We start from the raw sequence: 26,948 nt of genomic DNA, 5'->3' as shown, positions 1-26,948 counted from the left end.
AATCTATATGGTCACAAAGGCCTGATTTCCTTTTACTCATGTTTCCATCATAGTTGCATGTGTTCCAAATTTCTTCATTTGGAACACATGCATGAGAAACAACAAATCAGCAGTTGACAGGAAAAGAAAAAATTAAATAATTTTCAAATTACGTAGAAGCACTATTGTTTCACTAATCTATATATATTGTCTTTCTCACATAAAATGCATCATGTATTATGTGCACCTTTATCTTAATCATGTATATATGTATTGTGTGTATCTCTCATAGGAACACACTAGAATCCGTAGTGCAGCACCAGACCAAATGATTAGAGTTGTAAAACAAAACTTTATCCTATAAGTAAGTGATGCAATGAAGGCATCATTAGATATCAGCGTCCAGAGTGAAGCCTGAGATGAGTACCAATGAACTTTTGTACAAACATAGTGGGTAATTTAGTAACCTGTCGTTGCAACTGTGCTATTTGATACCTTCATCAATTTAAAATTCCTATCTATACAGCCTTCTCAGTTTGTTTATGGTTCCCCTAGCCTAACTGTTTTTTTCTTATTCGCTGGACAAGATTACTAATTGTGGCTTGTTCAGGTACTATAATGACAAGAATTATGCTGAAGTTTATGCACATAAAAGCAAGTAATTTCTTAATTGAAGTTTGTGTATAAAACTAAAGTGTCAAAACAGATCTTGTTTTGGTGAAGGTGAAATCTTTTGTTATGGAAACAAGATTCAATCGTCTTGATATTCACATATGATGTTCTTAAGGCTTTTATATATGTGTTAGGAGTTTATTTTTGTAGAATATTGGTTTTGATCTTGATGAAATAATTTTTATACATCCTAGCATTTGTTTAGGACCCATCAGGTCAATAAGTTTAGGTGGTTTCTCTTCACCGAAAGAGACATGGTAGGAGTAAAGCTGAAATTTCTCATACTGTGGTGGTCATGTATCATGATTGAGTTGAACTCGTTGGTAGTATTTGAGGGGAGTCATTGTTTTTTATTCTTGCCAGGCTTGCTAAGTTGTATGCTGGAAATTCAATTGATCATTATGCACATAAAAGCAGGTAAATTCTTAATATCAGATTGTGTATAAATCTGTCTTCTTGGTGCCTTTTTTTGCCTCATCAACCAATATATTTGGCTTTGATAAAAGTGGCAAAAGAAGTGGAGGGGTAGTGGGACTAGTGGATGGTTTGGCATGGGATCATATGTGAATGGTTGTATTTTTTTATATAAGACCGAACATGTTTCTATGGGTGTTGGATATTGGAAGTGTTGGGATAATCTGTTGTTCATTTGCTTAGTGACATGCTTTCGTAGATTGCATTATGTTGGTTTAAACAAATAGAATGTTTTGTTATTTATAACTAGTCCCTTATATATAACTGTTATAATGGTGTGTATTGTTGCATTTTATTTCCACTTGTCAGATTGGTGTTTGTTGAGATGGAAATATCAAAGCTTGTGGCTGCCAAGTATAAGGGCATTGATGCAATCTTGTAAGCCATGATTTTGCCCACCCCTCATGCCCAGGTCCCATTTTGCTACTTTACAGCGACTAGATATAATTTATAAAGATAAAGAAGCAGCATAGTTGACATATTTGAACAATGTATTCTCAATATTTAGTAGTTAAGACGTAAGTTTTGGGTTTCGATTGGTCCACCCCAGTGTATAGCCCATAACTACATTAATGTTAATTCCCCACCTGAATAGATGAATTGAATGTCATTAATTTATTATCTTAGATGGAAATAGTGCTCAAAGATTTGGAAATTAGGTTCCTACATGTTCTCAAGGCATATATAATGAAAGTTCAATATTTTCCTTTATGTTTCCTATTTCTAACTATTTAATATCATAAGACATGGGTTTAATATGACAATATTATTTTAGAAGTCAACATTAAGTGCAGTTTATGTGGTTAACAATATATTTAGCTTCTTATTTCAGGTTAGTCAAACAATATTAATTAAAATTGATGTTTTAAGTAATATTGTTTGACTGACCTGAAATAATAAGAAAAATAGTGTTAATTACATAAACTGAAAGTGTGAAAATGAAATCCATCAAACGTATCTGGGCGAAGCGCGGAAAAAAAAAATTAAAAAAGAGCATTTGTGGCGAATATTCAGCGCCGAGAAAGTGCATATGAATGAACTAAACAGTGGCGAATCAATTAATCGATGCAAAACCTTCTTATTGCGGTGACTCTTATGCGCCGCAACAGCGAAACTTATGGTAGGATATCTATATCGGCGACATTTTCAAATCGTTCCAATTAGCCTTTTGCGGCGATATTTTAACTTTTGCGGCGAATTTACCTCCGTTGAAATTAGACTAATTTCGACGAAAAAAAGGTTCGCAGCAAATGAGACTTGACTTTTGCAGCAAACAAGTAAACATTTCCGGCCAAAAAATTCGCCATAAATAGAGTCTATTGCAGCGACAAAATGATATCATTGCCAATAATAAGAATTTTTGCTCCGAGTATTTGGGTATCCGCGACGGCATCTTTCGTTGCTATTAAGTTTTCGCGGCGATTATGTTGGAACCTGGAACCCTTTTTACCGGTGCAATTTTATATACTTTGTGGCGACAATTAATCGCCGAAAAAGCAATTCATTGCGGTGATTTTTCTAAGTCATCGAGATTGAACGAAAATGGCTTTAGGATTGTGGCGATCTTGCGACGATTGATAAATCGCCGTATCTGAGCTACAGCAGCGACTATGAAGATCATTTTCGGTGAATTTGAGCGTTGGGAAAGCCCAGTTTTCTTGTAGTGAAACAACTTCTCGCTCTACCCCTCTTGTTGCCCTATCTCCTTAAACGAGCTAGGTCGATCAATAATCCACTTCGGGCCCACCTCAATTAAATATGTGAGATGTGTTTGAGATTTGCCACGTAGTTTTATAATTTATAACGTATTATTTAAGTCACGTCTGGAAGATCTTTTTGAAAATCAACTATTTTTCTAAATATAATTTGGTTAACAAACTATAAACTTTTCGAGAAGTTTTAAATTTGAAAAGAAATTTATATACGGAGAAGTTTACATGAGTATAACGACATATTATATTTAGGACATGTTTGGACACTATGAGAATTATTAAAATTCTCAAAAATTTTAAAACTTCTTATAATTTTATTCTTAATATCACTTAAATACAAAACATTTATTAATTTCAAATAATTTGTTCATCTATTCAATATCTAATCATGATATTCAGATACAAAAATCATCAATATAACTTTTATAGACTTCAAAACAACATACAAAAATCAATACAACTGCTAAAAATTTCAAAATAAAAATATATAATTTATATTCAAATTATTTTTCAACATTATAATATAATTTTTATTCAACTTTTTCTCACCCCGCTATCAAAACCTAATATAAGTACATTTTCCCTCAATCAATTTCACTGCTGTTCTTAAAATTTTGAGATACTCGGTCCAAGTGTTGTCCACACAAAAGTCTTTGCACAAAAGTAGATTTGTTTCTAGTATTTGATTTCACTAGAAACAAATCTACTCTTAATCAAACACTTAAGAACATATTACAATTAGGGTTGACAATTCGTGTTCAGGGATAGTGTTTGTATTGTATCAAGTCATGAACATTCGACTATCTAAAATAACCCAAACATGATCCATTTAGCTAAATGGATCGAATTTTGAACACCTAACACAACCTATTTAAATAATGTGTGACATAACACGACTTGATTTGACCTGTTTAATAATTTATTAAAAATGAGTCCACACGAATTTACGCTCACAATCTATTTGATTTGATTAACATAATTTTATATAAAAATTAAAATTTATTTTTACTTTTTAACGACGAGCCTTATGATTTTATATAATTATTTAAAAAAAAATCAATAAATACGAGACATTTAAAACAAAATTAACGTTTTATTAATAGACCTCAATATTTTTAAAAACAATTAGGAGACATTTGCTTACTCTTCATTAATAAAAATTTGACATATAGAAATCAGATGTTCAGCAAAAATCAAAGCATATAATTTAAAACATGCTTATTGAATAATTCTTTGAAAAAAGGAGTTGTTACGCAACTCATTCCAAAATTTTACTCATGTAATTTATTTATTTATTTACTTTTTTGTGTGTTGTAATTCTTTTAAACAACTTTACATTTCTCTTCCAGGTCTTGGGGATGACTAAATCATTATGGACTCACCATTTTACATGCAATTTCTACACTGCTCCTGTAATATATCAATCATAAACTACTTGTTATAACTGATATCACTTCATTATCATACTCGACTTATCTATTAAAGACTTACCACTGATCGGAATGATTTTTCAACAAGAGCAATGTTACATCCACAGAAGATGTAGCACGAGTTTGTTCCGATAAAGAACAAAAAAATTTCTTTATTTTTTATTTATTTATTTATTCATATTCTAAAATATTTCCAGGAAAAAAAATTTACAATATTATTAAAAAATACTTTCTTAATCATTAAATAAAAAATAAAAAAATTATATTAAAATAAATATTCTAAAGATTTACTCGGGTGAAGGAATGTTCAACTGGGCCAATTTTTTTTTCGGCCCGGTCCGAAACCGGGATAACCAGGTTCCAGTTCCAGCCTGAAACAAATCCAGACCAAGACCCGGGTAGCAAAACCCGGATATATCCGGGCCTGGTACCTAATTTAAAACCCGGAACCCGGATTTTAAACTCGGTAGCTGGGTGTTTTTAAAAAAGAAAACACTAGAAAACCCAAACCCTAGTTCCATTCTCGTCTCCCCCCTCCCTCTCTCTCGCACCAATCTCCCATCCCCCCTTCTCTCTCTCTCTCTTAGGCGAAACCCTAGCCGATACTGTGTGTCGTTCTTCACTCCCCACCAGTGACCTCTCTCACACATGCAAAACCCTAGTTGCTGCCGTGTCTTTTGTTCTTCACTCCCCACCAGTGACCATGGGTCCACGATGACACAGTCTATCTCTCTGCGGGCCTTTCAGCAAATATTTTCCCGATTGGTCTCCTAGATGTGTTGTAACACCCGGGCCCAGTGTGAAATTGTTTTCAAAAATTTTGGATTTTTTTTATGTGTGAAAAAGCTTTTCTTTTTTTTTTTTCACTATGTCGGGAGACATTTTTTTTTTTTATTTGAATTGGCCAAATAGCCTAAGCCGTAGGATATCGTATCAGAAACCACGATGTGCACGTTTGTATCCTTTGCATGCACATCTATTTATGCTAGGGTTAATGACACCACTATTTATTCATAATTTTTTTCCCACTTCATGAGCAGTTCACGCAAAGACTCATTTTGCTTCGACCACTTGCAACCCTAGACTAGGTTACCACCCCTTCTCGAGGCAGCATCAGCCTCTAGTCCTCGTCCAGAAAGCGTCCAGCAACGGGAGTGAACTGCGGCGCCACTACACCAGTACACATTACAGCTTTCATCCCACAGCACAACAGCGATTGCACCTCCCAGAACTCTCACTACCCCATTCAGAATCGACGCAACCCATGCATGCACGACATCTCCATGGATCGCAGCTCTTCCGCTGTACACCACAATCACCATCTTTAACCTGTTTTTTCCTCAGCCTCCATGTATGAAGCTGCCAGCTTCATTACAGTGAACCCACTCCCCACTGCATGAAACCAAACCGTCCAGAATAAAACCACTGTGATTGCCACTGTTTAGCCTTGGTGCAACACCACAACTCGCCCACAATATTGCCTTGCATCACCGTACTCCACATGGTCTCATTGTCCCCTATTTTAGCCACTGAAAATAGAGCAACACAGCCCGGTGCCCTTGTCGTTCAACGCCACTACACAGGGTGCCAGCGCCTCCACGTCGTTGCCACTGGCATAGAGAACTCCGACGGTCACTCCACGCCACTCCTATCCGCCGTGTCTCGCTTGGTAAGCCACCGAAAGCACCTCCGTGTCTCACTCTCTCGGCTTACTCTATCACTTTCATTTTTTTCTCTCTCATTCATTGGTCTCTCTCTCTTTAGATCTCTCTCTCACTACTCCAGCGTCGTGATCATTGCTGCCCACCGCACCCAGCTACGTCGCGGCTCCACTCTCTTGGTGAGCATGGATGCCTATGTTGCGTTGTTGGTCTGGAGTTGCGTTTTACACATTAGTTTCCTTCTGTGTTCAAGTTTTTCCCAAACAACCCATGGTTATATTTTTTACATTCCCAAATCGCCCTTGTCACCAGGATAGCTCATGGAATTTTTTTTTTTTTTTTTATATTAAACTTGTTCTGCATGGCTCTATTTGAGTGATAAGAAAGTCTATAAAAAAGTACTTTTCTTTTCAAAATAAATTGCTTAGTATTCTATTACTAATTTCAGTAGTGTATTATAATAAGATTTTAGTTTTATTTTAGATACTTTAAAACTAATTAAGTCTATTTTAATTAAAAGACATTTTTGCTTTGTCTACTTTAATAGATTTTGATATAATTATGTTATCCAATATTATATTGTTTTGCAGAACTTCAATAGTAAATGAGTTAGAAATTAATGTTTTAGTTGGAGTAATTAAGTGAAGAATGATGAATTTAGAAAGTGATGATATTTTAGAGTTAAGAAAATTTTAGGTTTTGATGTATTAAAATAGATATTTCAGGTTCAGATATTGAAATACATAGATTGAAAATTTATGGAAGTTACGTGATTATTTTATAGGTGACGATTAATATTTGTTCGGCATTTTTTAGGAAAATTCTAAAAAGCTAAGAAGTCGAGGTAAGCAGGGTTCCCATACTAGACTTGGCATTAAAATAAAATTTGATGAGGTTGACTTTTTGAAAAATGTACATATTTGGTTATGAAAAGAAATTTGAATTACCTCAGTTATTTGTTCTGCATTATTCATGACATTCTGTTTAAGAAGAAAATATTTTCTGTCATGACTGATATAGACACGAGCTTATTTTTGATATTCTGTTTCTGACTTTGAAAAAGAGTGCGAATATGAAATTTGTGCATAAATTTTGTTGTGATATGATTTTGTTCAGTACTCTGTTTGGATAAGACGTGATTTCTGAAAACCTTTAGCATGACTCTCTGATTCTGAATTTGATTCTATTTTTGCTCTGTTCAGTTACGGCCCTGCCACAGGTGATAATAGTGGCATACGGCCCAACCAAGGGTTACAATAATGGATACGGCCCAACCATGGGTAATAATAGAGGATACGGCCCAACCACAGGTAATAATAATGGATATGGCCCAACCACGGGTAATAATAGTGGATATGGCCCTGCCACGGGTTATAGTAGTGGTCTATGTTTTGAGTGAACACCTTGGTGACAGAGTGTTTTATGTTCTGCTTGGCTATCCGCAGATGCACAACCCTAACACGAGGGTTATACATGGCTTCTGTTCTGATATAATGTTCTGATGATGACGACGATCATTTATGCTATGCCAAAGGATATTTTTGAATGAAATTGTTTTTGAATTTTCGCTCTGATATTTTGATCATATGTTCTGCTTCCGCACTCTGAAAATAAAATGCTCATGTTTACACATTGGTATATGCTCTCTGCTTACTGAGTTGTTGATAACTCACCCCTTATCTCCATATATTTTTTAGATAATTTTGATGGTTCAGCTGGAGAATAAGAGTAGGAACTTTTAGTAAGGTATGATGATCGAAGTGGAATAAATGCCTGAGGGTACAAGTGCTTATTTGAGAGTCGTTGTTAGTAAACTGATTTTATTTTTCGAGTATTTTGATTTGATGAGTTAAGGATAATTTCGAGTTTTGGAGAGTTTTTAATTTATGTTATTGAGATTTTCTTTATTGTCCCCATGGAGGAACTTAGATATTTGGATTGATTAAATGGATTATTATTTTATGGGATTTTCTGGATTTTATAGTTGTATTATTTAAGTTGATTTTAGGTATTAAGAGTTAACTCTCTGGACCTCCGGGAACGGGGCATTACATGTGTTTTCTGAGACCCTCTTGGGTAAATGTTTGCATTAATATTTGATTTTGAATACATTATTTTTTCTGTTTCCATATTTGCAAGAGGGTCCCAAACCAGTGGATGCTGGTGGCAATCGGGGAGATCTAACAACTGTTGGGTGCTCTATCTGGGTTTGCTGCGTCGTCTTCATCCTCGTGCCGTCGACTTCATCCTTGGGTATGTTTTCTTCTCTCTTTGTTGATTTTGGGTTTGTTTTGATGAGAATGTTTAAATGTTTGAGGAGTATTTTTATGGGTTAGATATGTTTAGCTGAACAAAGGAAAAATAAATAAACATTTTTCTACGCACTTGAAGATTGGGTTTGTTGCCATGTACATAAAAGGAAAAATAAATAACAAATTTGTTTAGATCTGTTTAGCTGCAAAATGCTAGAGCCGTGTGTATCGAATCCAAGAAGTTTTAAGGCCATTGAGAGGTGGGTTGGCTTTAGAAATATGTTGAGTATGTTTCAAAAGTATGGCTTCTGTCCAGTGTAAAACATATATAGTTTTAAATAAAGATAACCATTGGATATGGTTGTTTGAAAGTTTCTAAACTTATATGTTTTTCAATGGGCTTCATAAGGTCTAACATGAAAATTCAAGATAATGGTAAACCTCCAAAATAGAATATATAAAAAAAATTTATCCAAGGTGGCTCTCATGACAACTTACTTTATTATATAATGATCGAACTTGATCTATTGTGGTGGGATATCTAAACTTTGTTTTAAGTTCTTGTTTATTAATTTGCTAAGAGAAGTGGTTGTCTAGGGATATCTCACTACAACACAATTGCTTTTTAGTGACGGTTGGGAAATTGTGATAGTCTCCAAATCGTCACTAAAATGCCTTTTCTGTGACGATTTTCAGAAACCGTCACTAAAGACAAATGATATTTTTTTTTACGTTCCAACGTATGAGAAATTTACGTTCGAACTTTATGACTACTTATGTGCGAACGTGAAATGTTTTGGCGCCAACGTTTGAACGTGAAATGTTTTGCGCGAACATTAGAACCTTAATTACTAACGTTCGAATGTTAATTTTAAATTTAAATTAAATATGACTTTAATTTAAAAATTAGGTGGTTTTTATTGTGCATAATTTGTGAACAAGTCTAAAAAATTGAATTGTATATATTTATATATACACAATTTGTAATATATAAATATATATTTATGTTTATATATATTTGAAATGCAGTGATTTAGTATTAAAGTTGGAAAATATAACATCAAAGAAGATTAAAAATTGAAATTAAAAAACGATAGAAATATTCAATAATATTTTTCGTTACAAATATTAAAAATAAAATACAAAATTTGATAGAATGTAGTAAACAACAGTCAGATGATAACATTATCCGCAAAAGTCGAACTCCGTACTTCCTCAATCAAGGTATCAACCTTGTCGTTGAGGATAGTTACACGATGGGTGAGTTCGGCAACAGACGCCGATATAGCCTCGAGCGATTGATCGATCTTATGATCGATATGCGCAGTCAGCTGTGAGATGACCGCATCAACCCAAGCAGGCCGCACATCTCCTGCAGATGTACTCGGCGTATGCTGACTACTACTCCAGACATGACCTGGCTCAGGCTGCGTTAGAGGAACTAGATCCTCTACAGGGGCTGGCTGACGTCCCCTCGCCTGTCCAGTGCTACGTCGATGCGTGGTCAAGTCGAGGGGGCTCATCTGATCTTTGACCCGCTCCTCTGGCTGGGTCGGCACTCCCTGTGCAAGTAATAGTTGGCTGATTAGGACACCGTATGGGAGATTATCCGTGGTGACGATGCTCACCTCGTGACGGATCCTCTCAAAGATGTGCAGTGGCAAATCTATAGGATCTCCACGTGCCACTTGTATCAAAAATTGTGCCCGAAGCCGACTAAATGTGGTTTTATGAGCCACGGGATCGACATTTGTTGCAACAATAAGGTGCAACATGCGAAAGAAATGCAGCAGATGGTTCTGGTTGAAGGCGCTCTTCCTCTCGATCTGCATGCGGTCCCTCCCGGTGAGGATGTAGAAATCCTCGTCTCGGTCATCATCCCGAGCCTCAACGCCAGTATCCTCAGCCTCTAACTGGCCTGCATCTCTAGCTGATGCTGGCTCAAATGGGTGGCCAATAGATGATGTAGAAGTGCCTACATCCTCACGAGGTGTTGAGTGTGCAAATGTCTCATCTCCTCGACGAATCCCGAGGTGCTCGTCGATGACATCTGTTGATACCTCAATGGAAACACCGCGTACAGACACGGTGTGAGAGGATGCATCCTGAGGCATGTCACACATCCCCATATAGAATTCTTGAACCGTTGAGGGGTATACCTTCCCCCTCAATGTGCAGATATTTTCCCAGCCTCTACTGAGGAAAACATCTCTCAGATTCGTCTACTGCCAACAGAGTTCGTCGAACTCATTAATCAGGACTTCTCACTCTACCATAATAGTACGAGCTCCGATACGGGCAGTGGAAGAGCTATATCCTGAAAATAGAAAAGGAAAAAAAGTTATTTACATTAATGCATTTTTTTGTATTAATTTTAAGTTGCTCTGCATTAACGTTCGAACATATCAAAATAAACGTTCGAACGTTAAAGATAAAATGTTCGGACGTTTATTTATACGTTCGCACGTAAAATAATGTAAATAAATTTACGTTTGAACGTAAAACATATACGTTCGAATGTAAAACATAGACATTTGAACATAAGCAGTAAATAAATATTGGCTGACGTACGTTCGGACGTTTATGTTATACGTTCGAACGTATTTGTTTTACATGTGAACGTAAAAATGAACGTCCGAACGTTGAAGCATGAATAAAGTAGAAAATCACTACATTCAGATGTTATAATTAAACGTCCGACCGTATGTGATTTACGTGCGAAAGTAAAATATTCACGTTCAAACGTATGTCGTTTAATAATATTTAAAAAGTAGTACGTCCAAACGTATACATTAAACATTTAGACCGAAAATTAATGAATATGACGTCTGAATGTAAGACAATGAACGTTCAAACATAGAAGCCGTAACGGCTCTGTAATTTAAACGTAGTACGTTCAAACGTCTTGGTGAAACGTTCAAATGTTACGATGCAGAATGGCTGAGTTGACTCATGCATTATTGAAATCTCGAAAATTTCTCTACAAGGTTCTAAATGCCGAAATGTCACCGTAGAAATGAAGTATACACTTCAAGAAACATTTCTACGGTGACTATTCGGCCAATGGCTGGCCGTGGTGGCCGGAAAATGGAGTTGAACATCCGGCCACCACTTATCCGGTTTTAAACAAAACTCAATCCAAATCTTAATAAAATACATGTTATTTGAATAAAAGATGAATGCCTACATTTTAGTGACGGTTGTGGCAGAGTTGACGGCGGCGGTAATGGAGGTGTGGCGGCGTGCAACGGAGTAGACGATGGATACGTTTTGGAAATGTCGTTTCGACGTTCGGTTTTGGTCTTATATACACAGAACGTTCGAACGTAATTATTATTACGTTCGAACGTTTGTCAATTTAATTTCCAAAATATTATCTATAATATATTATATTATAAGTGTTTATGTTATATATTAGGATGTTATATAATATTATTGACAATTAGATTAATTGGTTTTTTTGTGAGTGCTTGTTATATTTTTAAAGTTTAGCAATATGTTTATACATGTTGTTGTGATTTTATGCTTACTCTTGAAATAATTGTGATTATTGTTTGTGAATTTTGTGAATAGTTTATGAGTTTATGGTGTTTATTGATGAATTAATATGTGTATAAATATTGTTGTGAGAATATTGTGTATATTCTATGATATGGATTTAAAATATTGTGATTATTGTTTTTGAATTTTTATTGAATATGTTTAACAAGAAAATTATAAGTCTATGATCTTAATTTTAAGTAAAGATTAAAAACATTTAATATACAGATAATATGAAGTTTAATATATAACATAGAGTAACTATATATAATATATTCATACTAATTTAGTTAGAATGTGATTATTATTCAAATTATAAGTATAATATAAATTATGTCTTTAAAAAAAAAAAATACAGGACCGACTAGCTAGCTAGCTTGGTGATCATGTTGCAGTTGCGTACCTTTATTTGTTGCGTTTGTGGTTATGAAGTTGGCCGTACATATCTTCAGACATCAATATAGGTGTCCAAAATAAACATTCTGATTGTCTATATATATACAATGTAGTATATAGTTATAGATATATAAAATGTAGTCTATATATTATATTATAAGTTAGTATATAATAAAGAATTTAATAAGTAACAATTTAATATATATTATTGATTTATATATATGGTAGAGTTTATATATTATATTATTATATTCTCATTTAAAATATTATGCTATCATACTATACAATGTAGTATATAGTTATAGATATATAAAATGTAGTCTATATATTATATTATAAGTTAGTATATAATAAAGAATTTAATAAGTAACAATTTAATATATATTATTGATTTATATATATGGTAGAGTTTATATATTATATTATTATATTCTCATTTAAAATATTATGCTATCATACTATACAATGTAGTATATAGTTATAGATATATAAAATGTAGTCTATATATTATATTATAAGTTAGTATATAATAAAGAATTTAATAAGTAACAATTTAATATATATTATTGACTTATATATATGGTATAGTTTATATATTATATTATTATGTTCTCATTTAAAGTATTATGCTATCATACTATACAATGTAGATATAGTTATAGATATATAAAATGTAGTATATATATTATATTATAAGTTAGTATATAATAAAGAATTTAATAAGTAACAATTTAATATATATTATTGACTTATATATATGGTATAGTTTATATATTATATTATTATGTTCTCATTTAAAGTATTATGCTATCATATATACAATGCAGTATATAGTTATAGATATATAAAATGTAGTATACATATTATATTATAAGTTAGTATAGTAAGAATCGTACGTTCGAACGTTTCAAGTTAACGTTCGAACGTTAAACTAAGAGGCGGGAAATTTCCCGCTCGTTTAAGGTATATGTGTGATTATTCAGACGTTCGGACGTTTATACTATACTTTCGAACGTTATTTGATGAAAATCACTAGAAAATTATGTACATCCAAACGCCAAATCTGTTAACGTCCGAACGTTAGTTAAATTAGTGCGGGAAATTTTCCGCTCAAATATGGTAACACTTTGATGAAATGTACGTTCGGACGTTTAAGTTAAATGTTCGAACGTTCATCTGTAAATCTACAAACATTCGAACGAAAAATTGTGATACATTCGAATATACATGAGGAAAGTGCGGGAACTTTCCCGCTAGATTTTATGTTATATCATAAGAAGGGTACATTCAAACGTGTACTGTAAATGTCCGAACGTTCTGGGGGGAATAATTTTAGAATATAACGTTCGGACGTACAACTTAAATGTTCGAACGTTTAAACTAATAATTTTAGAACTTAATCAGTACGCGCACGGGAGGAAGTGGATCATTTTTTCTTCTCCTGTGCGCGCAACAGAGTGTAACACCCCGTTCCCGAAAAGACATTTTAGAATTTTCGAGGAGCCAGTGTGCTACTACTAAACTTAAATATAAAAAAAAACTTTTCCTTTTTAACAACGCGCTAGATACGAAAGAATTCCATAAAATAACAAACTTCAATAAGTACTGAAAATTCAAAATAAAGTCTGCGAAAGCATTTATTAAAAAAAAATAAAGAAGTCTTATGTGCTTATCAAAATAATTTATTTAAACCATAGAAATAATCATAGCAAAATCTGTCTAGGCCTCAGCCTTGCCTCCCAGAGTCAAGTCCTGTCCTGCAGTCTCATCTTCATAAATGTCATCACCTGGGGGGTTTAAAAACATGAAAACAAACTAAAATGAGTCGAATACTCAATAAGCAACACATCATACAGTAAACATAATAAACATAAGGTGTCTTGAAAAGCGTGTATATTCATAAATACATGCATAAAAATCATGAGCATGAACATTAACTTATCATTTCACTTATCATAGGCTATTACCCACTGTTGACCCCCGTGAGTTAGGGTTAGCGAATCTAAAAAAGATTCTGATTCCGCCCGTGGCCGCGGGTTGTGGAATCCATACATAAGGAAGACAATACTGGGTGCACTACCAGCATGCACGACCTGGCAATGCAATATGCCCATAACATAGGTACCGTTTTCATATCATAACATAGGCCGTTACATGTTTTATCAAATCATACTTGCATACTTGTCATTTCATAGATTTCAAAAGAAATCACATACATACTTGTCATATCGTATCATAGATTTCAAACGAAATCGCATTCTTTCATAAATGTCGTGATACGTGTTTCATCGCATAAAATCATGATTTTTTTATAAATAATTTTATGAATAGTCTTCACATAAAATCATGCATTTCATAAATAATTTTATGAATAATCCTTCACATAAAATCATGCATTTCATAAATAATTTTATGAATAATCTTTCACATAAAATCATGACTTTTTCATAATTTTATCATGTTTTGGATACGTAAAAAGGGATTTCCAATAAAGGGCATACATGCATAATATCTTTTATAAAAAGACAAACAGCTCACTGTACATACGCGTAAGGATATGATCATGCTACTTACCTCGTAGCGCTAATCCAATATTTCCGGGCGCGACTGATTTCCTATAAGATAGACACGTAGTTTACGTAAATTTCTACTTAAAGACATACCTCTTAATTAAACTAGAAATTCCAACATAATCTATATTTTTCATTAACTTTGATCTTTCAAACTCTAAAATCACATTGACTCCATAATATTGACATCAATTCTGTATATCTAGAATTTATATGTCCCACTTAAAATACAACTCTATCACCATGACACAAATCTAATTAATCTCAAGCCCAGCCCACAACTAAGCCAAATCCAAATTAAAAATACAAGTCCAATAAAACATCATTATAAATTTGTAAAAAAATCAAGACTTGGCCCATAATAATGCTACTATATAAAACCATCAACATAAGCCCGTCGTATGCACCAAAAGGACCTAGGGCCCAACGGCCCATCACGAAATTAAGGGTTCCTTCAGAACCCGAAACATTGCTAAACGGAAAAGGAAAGAAACAAAAGAGTTTGAGAGAGAGAGCTGGGTCTGCGATGGAGCTCACCGAGGGAGGAAGAAGGCCACTGCGACGACGGTTCTGGCGACAAGGGTCACGGCGGCGCAACAAGTGACTCCACTGAGTATGGTGGTGCAATGCAGTGAGAGAAAGAGAGAGAGTTTAGAGAGAGAGAATTCTGCTAAACCGAAAACAACCGAGAGAGAGTGGAGGCTAGCGACGGTCGTGGGTTTACCGGAAGGGAGTGGGCTCGACGGAGTTCAGCTAGTCGGTACTTTCTGTGCCGTGGGAGAGGTGGTTCGGTGTCTCTTACAGTGGCTACCGTGGAAGAGGTGACTGCATGCTCTGTTTCGGACGTGCAAAAACAGAGATGCGTCCGTGGCTGCTACAGCGTGCCTTGGCGGCTGAGGGTGGTCCGATGTAGTCTATGGTGGTCGGTGGTGATGTCGGCACGTTTTGGGTAGCGTGGAGACGCTGCCGTGTGTGTTCGAAACTGGGCTACTCTTTGTGGTTCTTGATGCAACTAAGCGGCAACGGGTGCTCTATGTGCGTGAGTCTTCCTTCTCTGCCGATTTGTGTGGTGTTTAATACTAGAGGGTCTCGGTTAGTTTTATAAGCAGGGGGAAAGTGAGGTATCGTGGTTCACAGGAGGGTGGATAGAATTTGGAGTTTGGTTTCGGCTTGAGGCTGTTTGTCACGCTGGAAGATAGACGCTCGGGTGGATGCAAAAAGCCTCTATAAATATATCCAAGAAAACCCTAGTGAAGAAGAAGAAGAGACGTACGGGTTTGGAGTTGAGAGGCGTACGTGCATGGCTGCTAAAAGGAATTTTCGGTAGTTAGGAGTTTTATCGTGAAGAGGAAAAAATAAGAGTAGGAATAGTGTTGGACTCTAACACACGTGCTTGGAATAAAAGCTAAAAATAAAATAAAATAATAATAATGGAGACTTAATTCTAAATAATAATAAAAAATCATCTGATAATTCGCTTTAACTTATTAAAAGAATTTTATCTGTAATTTATTCCTAAATATAAGATCGGGTCGTTACACAGAGAGAGAGAGAGTTGAAGGTTGTTTCGGCCCGAGGCTCCTGTAGGAGAGAGAGAGAGAGAGAGAGAGGGTTAGAGTGAGAGAGAGTTGAGTTAGAGAGTGAGAGAGAGTTGAGTTTTGGTAAGAAAAAATTTTGATTTCTTGTCTTTTTTTGAATTTTTTGAATTTTATGATATTTATATTGTGTTTTTGTTATAGAATATTTCTAATAAATTAGTGTTGTATTTTTTTGAAGGATTGGTTGTTTTGGGAAGTTGGAAGATTTTGATTTGTAAGAGGATATTGTGAGTGCTAGGTATATTTTTAAACTTTATCAATATGTTGTTGTCATTTTATGCTTACTCTTGAAATATTGTGATTATTGTTTGTATAGTTTGTAAATAGTTTGTGAGTTATTGTAAATATGTTGTGATATGGATTTGAAATATTGTGTTTATTATTTGTGAATGACGTTTTGAAGAAATATTATTAGAAATATATTGTCATTATACTTTGTTAATACATGTTTATTGCTTACTCAAGTTTAGGAATATGTTAATACATGTGGCATATTATTTTGTGAATATATTGTGAGTTATTGTGAATATATTGTGATATGGACTTGAAATATTTAAATTATTATTTGTGAATGACGTTTGAATATGTTTACATTGTTACAAATATATTGTCTTTAAGCATTGTTAATACATGTTTACTGCTTACTCAAGTTATAGAATATGTTAATACATGTGGCATGTTATTTTATGCTTACAATTGAAATATTGTGATTATTGTTTGTATAGTTTGTAAATAGTTTGTGAGTTATTGTGAAAATGTTGTGATATGGATTTGAAATATTGTGATAATAATATTTCAAATTAAGTAATAACAAATAAAAGTAACTCTTTAAGAATTATAATAATTAAAATTATATTATAACCTTTGAAATTTAAGTATAATAATTAAAATAGGAAACTTTAATAATAGTAATAATTAACTATTGATAATAATATTTGAAATTAAGTAATAACAAATAAAAGTAACTCTTTAAGAATTATAATATTTAAAATTATATTATAACCTTTGAAATTTAAGTATAACAATTAAAATTATACTTTAAGAATGATAATAATTAAAATTATAATATAACCTTTAAACTACTCTTCAATAAAAAAGTCTTGAACCTACTAAATAAGTAGAGTTGGAATATGTAAATATACTTATTTATTATAAACTAAAGAGAAAGAAAATAAGGATCAAATAGATGCTTATATAAAAATTATATACTTATTGTCTATATAAATAAATAACTCACTCAATTAAGTATAACAATTAAGATTATAATTGTGGAATGATAATAATTAAAATTATATATAACAATTATAATCTCTAAATTTTAGTCTAATTGATTGACTGTCATAGTCTCTCCGGCCTTGACTACTCTCCTTCAGTCTTGACATACACTAATTGAGAGTTGTTAGGACTGGAGAGTCTATGACAGTTAAGTAATTAGATTAACCTTTGAGCATAAGTATGATAATTAAAATTGAACTTTACGAATAGTAATAATTAAAATGTGATAATAATATTTGAAATTAAGTATAACAATTAAAATAACTCTTTACGAATTATAATAATTAAAATTATAGTATAACCTTTGAAATTAAGTATAACAATTAAAATTATAATTTAAGAATGATGATCTTGTACACAACGAGGGAATATGATCTTGAACAAAATATTGGAATTTCAATTTAATTGCTTGACTGTCATAGTCTCTTCGGCCTTGAGAATTGTCAAGGTCGGACAGTTTGTGATGGTTAAGTAATTAGACTAAAATTTAAACATTTCTTCAAGATCATTCTCCCTCGTTGTGTACAAGACACAAAACTTAGGGTCACATAATCTTCCATCTCTCTTTAATATTAACAATATAACACTACTTGAATGTGACATTGTTAATTTAAACAACATGGAGATATTGTTTGTATGATTTTTTGATAGATGCGTGTGACATTGCATAAATACCCTTAGACCCGTTTTGGGAATCAGTGTACATTTAGGTGTCCACTGATTCCTGAATTGTCCAGTGTGGACAGTTTGGGATTATATTATCTGTATTGCACATTTTTGTTACTCGCTACTTTTCACGTTTAGTATGAAATTTCGGTGTCTTCTTCTACTGTTCTTCAGGTATACTGTTCGTAGGGTCACAATCCCGATATTTGAACATGTATAATTGGAGAACTATGGGGAGGTGCTGCCGAAATTTCTACTAACGTGGAAATTAGTAGAGTGATGAGATTTGTACAATATGGAGAATATAATCTCGAATGGGATAAGACCAACTACTTTATCAAAAAAGCAATGAGAATTGGAGCATGAAATGCATGTGAATTTTCAATGTACGTGTTATTAATATATAGATGTTTTTAGAAATGGACAAAAATTGGATGTGTCTGGACGATAGACTTGGAAAGGATTACGTACCCTATGCACGTGGAGTAAGAACGTTCATTGATTTTGCACGGGCCTCTGTTGATAGTCGTGGTTACATTAAGTGTCCATGTCGAGGGTGTAAAAATTTGTGTGCGATAGGATTGAATGAAGTAGAGCTTCATGTATTTGTGAATGGTATGGATTTGGGGTATAAGCGATGGGTACTGCATGGTGAGCCATTTGAAGGGTCAGTAGATGTATTGGTCGATCATCAGGATTATTTGCGGCACATGGATGATGATTATGAGTATGATGAGATGGAGGAGATGTTGGGTGACATTGGAGCTGGGATGTTTATGGATGAGGTTAACGACAATGCCTCAAGTGGTGGATCAGGGACTGATTGTGAAAATTTTCCTTCACTGTGGGAAGATGCAAAGCGCGAGTTTTACCCAGGTTATACAAAACATTCCAAAATGTCGTTTATTGTGCGGTTGCTTCACATTAAATCATTGTGTGGGATGTCGACGAAAGCAATAAACATGGTATTGGACTTATTTAACGAGGTGCTTCCCGAAGGGTGTGCATTGCCCAAGAACTTTTATGAAGCGAAACAGTTGAGAAAGGGATTAGGATTTGAGTACAAGTCCATACATACATGCAAGAATGATTGTGTATTGTTCTGGAAGGAGAACGAGGAGAAACAAGCATGTCCTGTATGTGGAGAGTCGAGGTGGAAATGTAAGAAAAAAGTGCTGGTTAAGGTGTTGCGGTATTTTTCCTTGAAACCTAGGTTGCAAAGACTATATATGTGTAAGAAAACAGCTCATGATATGCGGTCGCACGAGGAGAAAAGAGTTAAGAATGACGCATATATAAGGCATCCAGCTGATTCACTTGCGTGACAGTCTTTCGATAATCAGTATCCAGAGTTCGGGATAGAAGCTCGGAACGTGCACCTGGGACTCACAACCGATGGATTCAACCCTTTTGGGAATATGAGTACAAGTTATAGCACTTGGCCAGTGGTATTGATTCCGTACAATCTTCCACCATGGAGGTGCATGAAGGCGCCAAACTTTTTGTTAACTTTACTCATCCCTGGCCCTAGATCACCTGGGAATGATATTGACTTATTCATGCAGACATTGATTGAAGAGCTGAAAGAGTTATGAGAAACAGGCGTTAGAACTTATGATGCATCTAAGTCAACATCTTTTCAGATGCATGCTGCGGTAATGTGGACCATAAATGATTTTCCGGCATATGGGAATCTTTCCAGCTGGAGTACGAAAGGGAAGTTAGCATGTCCGACGTGTAATAAAGAAACTACTAGTGAGTGGCTAAAATATTCTCAGAAGTTGTGTTTCATGAGTCATCGACGTTATTTACCAGCAAATCATGCATGGAGAAGAGAATGTGCCATGTTTGATGGGAGAGTAGAGGATAGGATTGCACCAAAAGAGTTGTCTGGAGAAGAGATAGTGGAACAACTGCAACATGTTAGAGCGAACAATTTTGGCAAAGGTTGGGGAAAGAACAAGAGAAAACGAGCCGTAGCAGAATTGAATTGGACAAAGCGTAGTATTTTTTTTGACTTGCCGTATTGGTCGTCATGCAAGTTGCGACATAGTTTGGATGTAATGCACATAGAGAATAATATTTGTGATAATATACTGGGTACATTGATGAGTATTAACAAAAAGATGAAAGACACGATCAAGATGAGGAAAGATATTGAGAGAATAAAAATTAAACATAATCTGCATTTGCGGGTGGAAGGCAATAGGGTGGTCATGCCGCATGCATGTTTTACGATGACGAGGGAGGAGAGGATGGATTTCTGCAAATGGTTGCAAGGTGTGAAGTTGCCAGATGGTTATGCTTCAAATATTGGTAGATGCGTGAGTCCTGTTGATTGGAAAATCAATGGATTGAAAAGTCATGATTTTCACGTATTTTTGCATAAGTTATTACCTGTGGGAATTCGTGGGAAGCTGACATCTAATGTACGTGTCGCCGTATCTGAACTCTGTATGTTTTTCAAGGATTTGTGCGCTCGGTTAGTAAATCGAGATGTGTTGTCGAAATTGGAAGAAGACATTGCTACTATACTATGTAAATTCGAGCAGATCTTTCCACCATCATTTTTTGATGTCATGGTCCATTTAACAATACATTTACCGCGATAGGTACTTCTGGGTGGACCGGTGCAGTTCCGTTGGATGTATCCAGTTGAAAGATATTTGGGTCGATTGAAGCGCACTGTTGGGAATAAAGCCAAAGCTGAGGGTTCAATAGCAGAGGCCTATATACACAATGAATGGTTAACATTTTGCTCTCTATATCTTCGTGGTGTTGAGACACGATTTAATCGTCAAGAGCGAAATGCTGATCTTGCTACTCCGACTCCTCGTGAGCTATCAGTGTTTTCCCAGAATGTACGACCCTGGGGTGCACAAACAGGCTATGATTTAATTGATGGAGAGTTGGGTAAAGTTCGGTGGTATGTGCTAAATAATTGCCAAGAGATTGATGATTATCTTAAGTATGTCATTTCATTGCTTTGAATAATTATAGTTTTCTTAAAATTAATTATAATTGTTGTGCTCAAAATATACTTCTTTTGCAACATGTTATAATAGTGACCACATGGACAAACTTAGGAGGAAGGCGTAGAAAATATAGAGGCAAGACACGAGGAAGAATTTTCCGGATGGTTTGAAGAACGTATATGAACTAAAATTATATATATGTTATATTGTGAAATTTTTAACTCTGGATAATGAAATAATAAATATATACTATTTCAATTGTTAGATTTTGGAACAACGTGCTCGTGATCCCAGATCAATTTCTTCTGAATTGTATGCATTGGCCCGTGGTCCCTCAAATAGAGCACTTCAATATACTGCATGCACGGTTCGAGGTTATAGATTCTATACTTTGGATCGTGAACGTAATAGAAAGACTCAAAAATGTGGTGTGTTGGTCGAGGGGAGTCATGGAACAGATGATATTGACTATTATGGTGTCATACGTGATATTATCGGATTGAAATACCTGGGTGGGTCTATTATGGTGTCATACGTGAAGATGACACTCCGATTTTTGAGGCATACCAGGAAGATGGAGAGGGTATTAACTTGTTTGTTGACCTCGGTGCACTCGAGTTGCTCCCCTTGTGTAGAGATGATGTCCCACCCGTCCATCTCGACCCGTCTGTATTAAATGATCATTCAATTCAAGTAAGTGAGAAGGAAGAAGAAGAAGACGAGTCAGAACATGAAGACGAATCATAATCCGGGCAGGAGGTGGAAAAGGACGATGAAGAAGAGGTGCATGATGATGATGAAGATGTTATTGATGGAGATTCTGAAACAAGCATGGAAAATTCATCTAAAGATGAAGAATAAAAGTACTAAATATTTTATTCATATAGGTGACTATAAAATATCTTGAATTTTCATAATTTCTTCTAATTAATTTTCTTTGATATAATTAATTATTTTCAAGAATGCCGCCAAAACGACAACGAAGAAATGTGCCTCCACCAAGTCCAAGTCTTGAATCTAATGAAGAGAACAACTCCAGGAATTCGTTCCTGAAGATCAAGTTAACACAGAAGAGAACAACAGCCAGTCGACACCTACCAGTAAGGAAATATTGTCGTTGATAATTATATATATAGTTAATAGTTTTTTCTCAATAACTATATAATTATAATTATAGTATATCTATTATCATGTAGTTGATGCATCTGCACGTCGCGGTCGTGGCTATACACGTGGAATCTCTCTTGAAAAAAATAGAAGGCACAGTAAACTGAAGATCACAATTCCTGATAATTCCACTGGAGGAGTGGATGATAGTGCAGCAGCGCTTTCCTCCTATATTGGCACAGTAGTTCGAGCTTATGCTCCATTTTATGTGCACTCATGGCGAGATGTTCCAAATGAGATTAAGGAGCACATTCAAAGTCGTGTGCTGGTGAGTTTACTTTTCAGTACATTTTTTTCACCTAAATTAGTATATTATATTTTTGACCTGATTCCCTTGTTCGGATGAATTCGACCTCGACTTTGGCCGTAGCGAGGATTTGAGAACCGTGAATGAGTTGATGGCTACACTATTCCGACGTCACAAAGGACGATGTCATGACCACTTCAAGAAATTTGAGACGTTGGAAGAGGCTGCGCAGTCTCCTTTTCAGTAGATGAAGTTAGATGATTGGAGAAAGTATTGTGATCTTTTCGCATCTCCAGATTATCAGGTATTTTACATTTATATCTTTTAATTATTTACATTCATATTCGTTCTATATATTATATGTATACATATTACAATTAACATTTTTAATATATTTTGTAGCACTTGAGTTCTACAAATGCACAGAATAGATCCGCTCTGACTATCCACCATCATGCCGGTCCAAGGTCATTCCACCGTCTTGCTGAAAAAATGGTAATTAAAAAATTATAGAATTTATTTATTTTCCTGATATTCTTTCTGATAAGTACTAATATTATCTTTTTAAAATTGCTAATGTCTCTTTGTTAGAAACATGATGATCCTGAAAAATTTTTCTCTCATTCATGTCTATGCTGCTGCTCACACTAAGGACCATAGTGAGTGGATGGATCATGTCGCTGCAGATAATTATGTAAACAGTGTTAATTTTGTTAAATAAGTTATTTATATAACATTTTAATAGTTTATTTCTTATTTCTATTTCTTTTAATACATTACTAATTATTTACGATCATTACCTTTTAAATTACAGAGAAAAATGATGGAGATGCAGTCGGCTTCTGAGGAATCCTCTCCTAGTGACATAGACATATTCACGCAAGTGCTCGGGCCGCAGTCTAGTATGGCAAGAGGTTTGGGACGATCTATCAAGCATAAATGTTCATCCTCCTCAACCTCATCAGCTTCACAAATTAATAATCTTACGACAGATTTAGAAGCTGCATGGCGTGAGAATGAGTATATGAGGTCGAGACAACAAGAGTTAGAGTCTCTCTTAGAACGACAGTCTCATTTAGAGACGCGTTTGCAGGACCAACAGAGAGACCAGGAGGAAAGAATATGCAGTAAAGTGCAAGAGCAAGTGCAACGGGAGATGATGGTGTAAATGGAGCGTGTTATGTCGTTGCAACAGAATCCCCGTGGGCGAGGGAAAAAGAAGAAATAAATTTTATCAATATTTCTGACTAGTTTTAATATCTAATTTTGTGCTTTTATAAGACATTGTTATTTGTTAATTGGGTATGTAATATGATACAATTGGTATTATGTTTTTAAATTTTATGAAATTAGTATTTCTGATCTGTACGTTCGAATGTAAATAAAAATCATTCGAACGTTGGTTCACACTCTAACAAACGTTCGAACGTCAAACTATACGTTCGAACGTCCTCACGCTAAAAAGAACAAACCGTTCGAACGGTAAAGCGATTAACGTTCGAACAAAGAACTTGCATTCGAACGCTCCTTCGTTTACATTCGAAATAACGTCCGAACATTAAACGCGCTACGTTTAAACATTTACGTTTACATTCGAACAAATATTCGAATGTTTATTGTAATTAATGTTCGGACGCATTAACATTCGAACGTAAATATGATATGTTCGAACGATAATCAATGAACGTCAAATTCTCTCATTCGAACGCCAATCGGTCGGGTTAACGTCCGAATGTAAATATGATACGTTCGAACGATATTCAACGAACGTCAAATTCTCTCATTCGAACGCCAATTGGTCGGGTTAACATCCGAACGTTTGATTTTACGTCCGAACATGATTTTCTGTGACAGTTCTCAACCGTCACAAAAAAAGGAATGTTCGAACGTTGTACCGAACGGAACACTTCCAACTGTCACTAAAAATATTTTTTGTGACAGTTGAACAGTAAACCGTCACCAAATATTTTCTGTGACGCACTTTAGGTGACGGTCATGGTGACGGTTTCAAACCGTCACCAAATATGTTTAGTGACGGTTTGCCATTTTTTTTTTTACAGTTTCCTCTCTCACAAAAGACACATTATGTTATAGTGAAAGTAGCTAGCTGGGCTGCTGCATGCAGTACTACACATTTGCTTGATTCTTTCTCGAGGAGGCAAGCAAAAGAATCGAAAGCAGGATGGGGATACTTCATTTGAACGCTTTAAGATTCAATCACACAACCAGTTTCTCACGCACAATCATTTCTACAAAATCTTCACTGCTCGATCTCTGCAATAGCCTCTGAATAGTATTCACGAACATTTCCTATAAAAAACATATATAGTCATTCAATTTGCCAGGGGCATCCGGCCGACAATATTACAAGATCTCTCTTTCAAGCCCTATGTTGGATATCCCATTAGATCATCAGCGTTTTGGTATCCCTATATTATTTATCAAAAATACATATTCTCTATTTTAACTATTCACTGTTCTAAAATCTTGTAGCTTCTTGCTCTCTATTCTATTAAATCATCTTTATTTATTATTATTATTTTAACTCATTTCTTTTCAACTTTTTCTTTTTTTTTTTCCAAACAAGAGTTAATTTGTCTTCTTCATGTTTCTAACTATTCATCACTTCGATTATTTTTAAAATTATTTAATATTAATAAACCATAATGATTTCAACATTTATAATTTTCTATTAATGATAAACTCATTTTAAATGATTATAAAAATGTAAAAATAATGATAATGATATAAATAACAGTAGAAAATTAAGTTGTAAAATAGTTTAAGAAAAGACAAAACAACTGTTATCACATTTGTAATAAATAACAAAAGAATTAAAAGAAGAAAATAAATAATAAAAAAATAATTTAGGAAAAAACTACATAGCTTCGAAAATTTGAGAATGCTATAGCGAAGTTAAATTTTTTCCCTCAAAATACAGAGTCAGATGCAGAAAACTTTTAACGCTTAAACGTGGTAGAGTAACCCATTGCGTCGGGCCCGCTGCAATTTAATATAATTTGGTTCGTAAACCATAAACTCTAATTAATAATCATCATAAATGTAAGAGACTACGGACAAAAGTTTCTACATTAATTTATTTGGAAAGGATATTGCGTGGTGGTGTTGTTGAGCTTGCTAAATTGGCAATTACAATAATCTCGCCGAAAATATTCAGTTCAAACGGTAAATTATAATTTATAAATCAACAATAGTTTTTTACCTTCTATTTGAACTTGAAACCAAAACCTTTCGAATAACCTGAGAAAAGTCCAATATGTTCGAACATTCAAACATAACGTTCAAATAGTCGTTTTATATTCGAACTGGCAGCAATCATTTTGTAATACCCAGCACCTTCTTCTTACGTACGCTTCTCTCTTTCTGACATATGTTTCGTCTTGATGACGTAAGCAAATCCTGAAGGCAGAGATTATGTGATCATCTGCCTTTCTCACTAGCGACTGTGAGCCGCGTCATGCATGCCGGACCATGATAGCGTGTCTCGAAAGATATCGTGTGACTTCTAGGGCACGCCTAGTGTTTTAAATATGCTGGAAATATTTATAAGGAGTATTTCCATCATTATTGAATTAAGATTTGATCTTAAATACGACAATCATAATATTATTGAAGAGCTCCAAAAATATTATAATTGCCGGAAATCATTTTAATATTATTATTAAAATGATTTCAATTATTTAAGATATTATGGGATTTAAATTATGTTGAGAACTTTTATTAATTAAATGGTTTAACCCTTTTAAATATGTTAAGTGAGACTTCATCATTCTATTAATGATGAAGAATATTATTTTATAAACTATAGTTAGTTTAAAATAATATTTACCTTAATTCCTCTAAGTGCTTTTAATTAAGTTAATGTTTTACGCATCTTCAAATCAATATTTTAATTCCTCGTCGTTAGATCGTTGTGTAGATCCCCAGACGAAAGGACTGGGTTAAATACCCAGACCCCTCTCTTTCCCTCTCATTTCCCCGTAACCCTCTCTCTCCTCCCTCTCTCATTCGGCGTACGCTGTACGCAGACCCACCCCACGCCGAACACCGTCGTGCATTGCCCTTCCTCACCGCCAGCACCAATGGCTTGCTCTCCCTCCGGCGAGTCCATCCATGCCAACCTCTCCCCCTCACGCTCTCCCTTTCTCCATTTCGGGACTGCACAGCCCGTATGGGCTTAGTGTACGTAGCGCCGCCCTCCAACGCCACCACTCCCTCGGCTGCTTCCTCTACCACCGGCCACCACTCCCCAGTGAGCTTGGCCTCTATTATTTAACCACCTTCCCTCTATCGCACACACGCATGCACAAGGA

This window comes from Juglans regia, unplaced genomic scaffold (genome assembly GCF_001411555.2).
Source record: "Juglans regia cultivar Chandler unplaced genomic scaffold, Walnut 2.0 Scaffold_678, whole genome shotgun sequence".
Taxonomy (NCBI): Eukaryota; Viridiplantae; Streptophyta; class Magnoliopsida; order Fagales; family Juglandaceae; genus Juglans; species Juglans regia.
This window is presented reverse-complemented; position numbering follows the sequence as displayed.